The 8,663-nt window shown below is 35.4% G+C and overlaps 1 long non-coding RNA gene across 1 annotated transcript in view; it reads left to right on the forward strand.

The window, feature by feature from the left end:
• Positions 1-7,978, forward strand: part of LOC150099287 (uncharacterized) — a 30,964-nt gene extending 22,986 nt beyond the window's left edge. Inside the window, exon 3 of the long non-coding RNA XR_016549335.1 lies at positions 7,717-7,978. This is a non-coding gene — a long non-coding RNA (uncharacterized LOC150099287). The remainder of the gene's footprint in view (positions 1-7,716) is intronic.
• The last annotated feature ends 685 nt before the right edge of the window (positions 7,979-8,663 follow it).

The raw sequence follows: 8,663 nt of genomic DNA on the forward strand, positions 1-8,663 counted from the left end.
AGGATTGGGAACAGTATGTATTATGTATTTGGTGCCTGTTAAGGCATACCATTTTTTTGCGTGTTGAGCTTCAATTAACAGCGCATAGTCATTGATGATCTATGTGTTTGGGTACTTTCAGAGAATATAAGTATTATAAGGGCTAAGTTAGGCTTTTTTTTTTTCTTGACAATGCAAGCCCTTTGTTAAAATTTCCCTAGCTCACCACTGCCTATAGGTATTTTAAAGGATAATTCCTTACACTCATATACCTCATAAGCAAATGGTGCCATCTATGGCAGCACTTCCCAAACTGTGGGCCGTAGTTTTGTTGGGGGGGGGGGATTAAAAATGTTTTAAGACTAAGTAGATTTTTTTTTTTAAAAAACTTAATTAACTTATTATTTATTATTTCTTTTTGTTATTTTTTATATTTTAATGGAAAAATTCACACATTGGTGTTGGTTCACAAACTTTGCTTCCTGCGTATTTCGGCGCTTAATGAATATTGCTTATTCATATGTTTCATTTCAAAGCAGTGATTAATTGTATTTACTTCGAATGCTCTCTCCAGGGAAGCTCCAAATCTTCCTGTCCCTTTCATCACACGTTCGTAATCAGGAACTGTTGATATTGACTTTATATACATATCAAAACTCATTTTATGTTATCACTGTCATCCGAGCTAGTTTTCTGTTACCAATAAAAGTTTCGCACATACTTCACACATGAAAAAAAACTTAAACAAGTTCATGTGGGGAGATAGTAACTCGCTTGCAGTGGTAAACAACATGCCCCCTCTAACAGCCACTATACTGCAGAGGCAATAAAAACAAGTACTTTTATTATGCCAGTAAATAAGGTATGAGGAGTCTGTGTAATATATTTCTCAACAAATAGTGCAATTAGAGACAACTGGGATAAAATTTCAAATTCACTAATTAATGAATCACATCTCCCCTCATACAGAAATTATGCTGTATAGACTGAAACAAAACCATATGTTGCATGGGCAAACACAGTATCTAACTAAAAACTATTGTTATTAATTAAATGTGTGTGAGAGTTCGATTTCCCCCCAGGGCAGCAATAAAATTCAACCGAATGTGTTAAAATTCGTAAAAATGTTAAAACTAAGTAATATATATATATATATATATAATGAATGTTATGGCAGTTTCACATATGGAATTCGGCTGAAGAGAGTTAGCATTTCAACTCAATTGTCAGCTATGCTTTTATCTTTCAGTTGCATGATCTTTTGTTAATACCACACCAATCATATGCACGTTTTAATAACCTGCCTTTGCTGTCTGTTTCGCGTTAGGCTTAATTACCGTAAAGGGAGAAAAGTCACAAAAGAGAAAAATGTTCCTAGTCTGGGGATTCCCTTATTCAGGTAATATTCACTAATTTCATGTTATCAGTCTGTGGTGTGCCAGTATCGGTAAGTGGTGATATTATTTGATCTATTCTACGTGAAAAAATTTTACCCTGAGATGGATAAGTGGCTGATAAAAAAAAAATATAAAAAAAATTCCCATGAACAATCAGAAGAAGCAGAAACACTCAAAAAAAAAGGGACAGTGGTTCATATTTTACTAGAACAGCCTGCATCATCTTCAGAACCAAACAGTAAAAGGCAAAAAATGTAATATATGCATTTGATTTTTGCAATATTCGCTGTGTATGTTTTGTATTGAATATAAATACGATAAATATTATAATATATCTCTCTATTACGATTTTTTTTTCAAGGGCGGGGGGCTGTGAAATATTTTAATTTTTGCAAAGAGGGCCTGACATTTAGAAGTTTGGGAAGCACTGATCTATGGGACAGAAAACAGAACAACATTCTACCTGGTAGGTAAAAAAAAAAAATCCATTCATGTTTCCCACATGATAATCTGTAGTGTTGCCCTTCTCTTGTTCAATTTACACATCACTGTTATTATTACTATTATTCCACGATAGCTTTTTTTTTTTTTTTTTTTTTTAGAATTAAAAAAAATTCACTTTGGAATAATTACATGGTAACTGTGATACACACAAAATAATCTTTATGGGAAGATTTAACTGGCATTAAAAAGAACAAGTACGTATCTATTCTTATATCTGATTACATAAAAATAATCCCAGTCTAATTATGTTACAATTTTCGCTGTGTTCATGTATATTTGCATGCATTATTTTGGGTATCTACTCAGGAAAAACAACCTTCATGTTGTCTCTCATAGAACATTGTGAACATCTAATCAACCCACCACTGGAGCAAATCATATACTATTACAGTGGAAATCGGGATAAATTTTAAAAAATTACCAACATAGAGTTCATGAATGGCTTGAAGTTACCTGAATTTGATTCAAATGTGAGAAATTTACTCATAATCGATGATTTGGTTCACCAGGCTAAGGACATCATGGAAATAGCTGATGTTTTCATGAAGGGTTCACATCACCTTAACCGCAGCGTCAATTCTGCTGACAAAATTTAAGGAACACATTTTCGGACAATTTCTCTCGATAGCCACTATGTTATTGCATTTAAAAATCCCTGAGACTCATTACAAATTTCTCATCTTGCTGCTCAAGTGTTTCCAGGAGAGTTGGGTGTGTTGGTAGACATTTATAAAGATGCAACACGAGAACCCCACTCATTTAATTTTAGACAGGAAACACCAGATAATTTATGCTTGCGCTCATGCATTTTGTCTGAGGAAGAACCCAATGTTGTCTACATTCCAGAACGGTTGATCGACTCAAATGATATGTATATCTCATTCCTCTCCCAAACAGACAAATGATGCTCTAAAACACTGAACCTCCCACCAAATCACAATGTTCTGTGAAATCTGGCAATATTCCACTAAATAATCATCAGAAGGCACACCTATGAAAAAAAAAAAAAAACTTACAAGAGCACTAAGCAACAAATTGGTTATATTCATTACTAGAAGGAAACTGATTTTACAGCACAGGGGAGCACTGTTCCCATTATTAGGCAGTATCATTGTTCCTTTATTGAGTTCACTTATTAGAAAATGAATCGTGTGTTTATAAAATTTACGCTTCTCCAACCACCATAGCAGCTTGAGTTGTACAATCTAGGCGATGAAATGAGTGCCATTTTAAAAAGGTCTGATGAAAATCCAGATGAAAAAGTAAAAGCATTTAAATTTTATGCAGAACTATTTAGGTTTTGAAAAACCAACTGGCTCACACAGAAGGAGAGCAACAGGAGCATTGCCACTCGCATTCAGGGAAAAAGCATCCGGCTCCTACAGTGTGCAAACAAAATATCCAGCCCTTTTCCCTTCAGGCATCAACATCAGTCACTCCCAGTGAGCAAAATGTTTCCATTCCACTCATCCGGAGGATAACTCGGAGAACCAATGCCAAATTCGTCTTTTTTTCTCCTTGAAAACTGCGTTGGAATAAGAAACTGGTGTGGAAAAAATGGTAAGTGAAAAAAAAATTTTTTTTTAAATATTTTTTTATTTTCAGTAAATGATTTGTTACAGCATAGGTGACAACAATGTCATTTAACCACAAATCATTAGAATAACATTTGTTAATAATATTTTGCAATAATTAATAATAGAAAGACTACGACATCTCAATATTAAAAAATATACACAGTACAAACCACATGCGACAGATTCCCCAGCTTGTACAGGTACACTATTATGCCATATATTAATGTGGATATTCAGAAAGTTAACAATGCCGCATTCGGGTGGACGACCAAAGCTATCGAAAAAATCGCTGTTTGTCTTTGACATAGATAGCTAGTGGTGAGCTGTGGAAATTTTAACAAAGGGCTCGCATCCCAGGGAGAAAAAAAGGGGATGGGCTAACTTAGCCCTTATAATACTTATATTGCAACTTTGTAGAGCTTCTGACAGATATAATTTCTGTAAGATATCAATCATTAATGCTAGATCGTTTAAAAATTCCAAATTGAAAAGTCGGTTTAAAAAGCTTTTATATTTATTGCTCGATGCAAAATGCTTGCATAAAGGTGGGTAATTTCTCCACACAGCAAGCTGTCCATCGTGGTCCAAACACACTGCTGATCTTTAAAATTTCAATACCAAGGTCTTTTGCAATCGTATTTAATTCTCGTTGATTTTTTGGTGATTGATGATAAAAAGCATATAATTTATCCATAAATATTTCAAAATGATTTATTTCTTGTATGTTTTTTATCGAATCGTCTAATGCTAATTGTAAACGATGAGCTACTTAATGTCAAATCACAATCTTGGGAAATTTTTGTAGAAGTTTGATTGCAACACCTGATTTGTTTCCTAACATTACACTAGTTCCATCAGAACAAAATGCAATGAGATAATTTTTTAGAGTTATCAGAAAATCCATATGAATTTAAAGTAGTGTGTATACATTCCACAGTGGTATTTTCGAGTTCTAAGAGATTATTAAACAACAAGAACAAGGGGCTCGGAAGTTTGAGAAAAATTAAACAAAGGGCACGTGCGAGCCCATTATAGCTTGCCAATTTTGTCCTGGCAACCAGGTCTGATCTCTGTTCACGACGAACATCAACTTGTTGTCTGATTGGATGAAATGGCAATTCGTCACGAGCACAAACTCCAAAACCCACTTTTCTTGTGGTGGGTTCTAACTCAAGTATGCTTACTAATTGTTCAGTGTATATAGTCTAGTAACACAGAACCATCCTTTGTTATGGATAACGTACACTGAAATTCTGCATAAAGCACCATTGTGATTTCAGGAAGAGGTTGAGCAAATTTAACTTCAAGGTGCACACTTCCTCTTCTTAACAGGCTGACATGTGGGGAGTGGGGCAGCATTTTGATCTGGTGATAAGTCAAATCCATAGAGATTGTTTCCGTTTTGTATTCCTCATAAGAAATATTACCACAGTCTGTTCCACTTACCAAGCGATGTGAACAGTGACGTAACATCTGCTATAATACTCTTTGTAGTTCAGAGTCAATGGAAAATTGTGATGGATACTGAATAACATCAGCTGTCACCACAAGAAAATTCAGATTAAAATGGTGATAATTAAATAGATTTCTGTTGAAAGCGGCATTCAATCCATCACTAGCGACCAGCCCAATAATTAATCTAGATGGTCTTTCACCTAGATACAGGTCTCGTGTGGCATCTGACATGCTCTTTGGAACCAAAAAATAAGACACTTGCACTCAAATGATGGGATATGCCATGTTTGACTTGTCTACCACAGACAGGTAATCCAGTTGAATCTTTGAGGACAAAAAAAGTGTTGCCTCTTCAATTTGCACTTTAGCCTTAGCATCAGCACTTGCAGTCAGTAAACAAAATTCTGGAGAAATACGAACAGAAACATTGTCGATCAAGTACCGGTCTTGAAGCATGATGTCAGTGTGTATTCGCCAAAGCATCGCAAAACTTTTCGATTGGTCGATCCGAGTTTGTCGTCTACGCATCCCACATGACTTTTGGTAAACATATCACTAACATCAGCCATGTGAGCTGACTGTATTTTATTTAGCATCTCTGTCATAATTGAGCAGATTTTCAATATAAACGCTATAGGTGTCCGATGCCACATTCACTAGTTTGTCTTGGAGGGAAAAGTCAGTTTAACTGACAGGTGGAGAAAATTGTTTACAACACCCACCAAAAAATCTTCAGTAGGTTTACCATCATTGTCAGTGGTGTGCACACGTATGCGTAGGTATGATTTCCCCAAATCTGAGTATTCAAGCATACCTGGTATGCAAAATTCCTCAGGACCTCCACTGTCAGTACTGAATATTGGTTTGGTAGGTGACATGAGAACTTCTTTCCACACACAAGTTGACACGAGGGCAGAAAAAAGATCTAATTGTGACATCATATCCTCAGCAAAAGATATCATCTCGCTTATGCTTTTTAACATTCGTCTTCTTGCTTCCTTGACCTCTGAAGTAATCGGCTCTGAGCTTTATCACCAATTGTTTTCCCAGCTTCTGATGCCTTGTTTATAAAGGCACGATGTATGGGTACCCCTTCCAATACATCTCCTATCATTTGCTGATCAGTGTTTAAGGCTTGTCAACTGACAGATTGAGCGGCAGGTTTTAAAAGTGGACTTGAAAAGGAGATGGCACTTCTGAAAATGCTATCTAATCTATATCCACGCTGTTTTGGTGGCCCGGCAAATACTTGAGCTGCAGTGTGTAATATCTGAGATAATCAGTCATCCTTCACTTGGGGGGGGGACTGTAATTTAACTATTGTCTTGCTGCCAAGAAAGTGAAACAGTTCGCCACTGTCAGAACGAATTTCAATGTTGATTGACTGAAATGTTTGTTTTCATAACAGGTAATGATCAGGGTGAGCAAAAACGAAGGAATAGGAATACTTGGTGCTGCACTGAACAACTCGTAACAGTGATGCAAATGTATCACCAGCTCTTGGATTAAATCAGAATAAACAAAATATGCAGCTGAATCTGATATTTCCCAGTGATGTGCCTTTCAGTCTTACACTAATATGATTAAAACCCAGTAGAAGGCCCAACTCTGGGGACTCCTTGGGAAACAACAGGTTATAATCTTTTGGGACTGTCAAAGAAATGATGTTGTTTGGGTTCGTTTTTCCAGTAATTACAGAACTCGCATCAAACACTGCTTGAAGAAGTTCAGAGGCTGAATTGTAACTGCCATAGGGAATCTTGTGCACTTTGTAAAATCCTTTTTTAGACTTTGCGAAAACATTATAACCGAGCCACTTATCAAAATACTGGAGCTTTCCTTTCTGTTTTTGCTGCTTAAGTACTACATGTCTTCCTGAATTTTCATTGGGTATATCAGCCTTTTGCAGTTGGGGTTATTAGAAAGTTCCCTCCACTATCTCTCCGTCCCGACCGCAAACTCTATATACTACAGGGTTTCTATTAGTAACCTGTGAAATAGTGAACAGTTCTCGTGTCCAGTTACCCCAAAACACTTTTCTAAATTTGTGGGTATCATTGCTTAAAAACCACACTATCAACTAAGTGAAAACATTTTGGTTTGGTAGACTCTTCTTGCATTCCATACAAATATTTCCAGACACTATCCTCATTGTGAATGTTAACTTCCGAAAGAGCCATACCGATTGTGCGGTGTGGTGTGAGGTTATAAGTATGTAAAAGGGTTGGCAATACATTCATATTACTTTTAGTATACATCATCCATTTGTAGATCTTTGTTTTCAATGTTCTGATAAATCTGTCTGCAATAAGTGCTTTTATTTTGCTCCTAGTCGTGTAGAAATTAATATTATGGTTCTTGAATAATGCACGTACTTTCTTGTTTCAAAACTCCTTTCCTTGATCTGTGTTTATGTAACATGACACTTTAAAAATAGACTTTAAATCATTAACAACATCGTCTGCTGATTTCTTTTTCAGTGTTCGAACTCTCAGACATCGGGAAAAACAATCAATGTATACAAGAAGGAAACCTGTCACCATTCTCTTTTGCATGGAATGACATATCTGCCAAATTTCATTGAAAAGTGTTGGGACTTTGATTTGATTGCATTTAAACTTTCTTCTAATGATTTTGTCTCGCATAAGTACACCGTGTTGCTAACCAATTTTTCACCATTTCATGTGGCAATTTTGTATTTTTCTGTAAAGCTTTGATACTGCCAAAACCACCTACTGCATTATGATTCTAGTAAAATCTGCTAACTTTTCTATTACCAACAATAAGATTTTTTTTCTTTATAGGTGAAAATCAAGAACCATCACAAAAGTGTCAGCCAGCTGGTTGTTTTTATAGCACTACTGCGAATGCTAGTGTACTGTGAAATATCTATTCTTGAATGGGAAGCCATATCAAAAACAACCAATAGGACATGTCTCATCAGTGAAATGTTATGACAAAAAAAACACCACAGGCAATGGTGATGTCAGGGAAAACCTATTTCTGTATGTTAGATTCAGAAAATACAATATTGTAAATAATAGTTCAGTCAATTAAAATGTGAAAACTTAAATGCACAAATTGGTGTCGTGTTCTCTATAATTAAGAAAATCACGTCTATTTTTGAACTCAGTGAATTCGCACAATTTTTTTTCCCTCAGTTATTCTGCTTAGAATTTGTAATAAAGATAACATTTAATTAAAAAAAAGTAATGAACTTTAAGATCTTAAAATTTAGACTAATCAAAATATTCAGAAAAATTTCCTAATGAAAAAAAAAACAATGTGTGTACGCTTGAGGGGTCACTACTGATAACCAGTAATTAATTATTTTAGAAAATGTGAACATGAAAAAAAAAAAAAATGATTTTGAGGTGGGTTCACTGATATCCAGTAGTTAATTATTTTAGAAAATGTCTAACTGGTACCTAATAACAAGAAACGTGAATGTAAAGAAAAATAAACATTGCTGGAGCCATCTCTTGACTCTAAACTAAAAATCCCCATAGTCAATAACAGGAACGAAATACCACACTTATATTGGAAAATTCGTGCTTCCACCTATAGACAAATATTTTCCCATAGTTCCACAATCGAGCCAAAGACTCCAACACTTGACCAAATATCCTCCCAGAATTCCAATCCCTAATCATTACTCATAATGCCACACACGAACAAAAAGCTCATCTCGTGTCAATGACAAACAGCCACATCCCAGAATTCCATGCTCTGACCATTACACACAAACACT

The sequence above is a fragment of the Typopeltis vanoorti genome, chromosome 14, assembly GCF_054136105.1.
Source record: "Typopeltis vanoorti isolate ZY-2024b chromosome 14, IOZ_Tvanoo_1.0, whole genome shotgun sequence".
Classification (NCBI taxonomy): domain Eukaryota; kingdom Metazoa; phylum Arthropoda; class Arachnida; order Uropygi; family Thelyphonidae; genus Typopeltis; species Typopeltis vanoorti.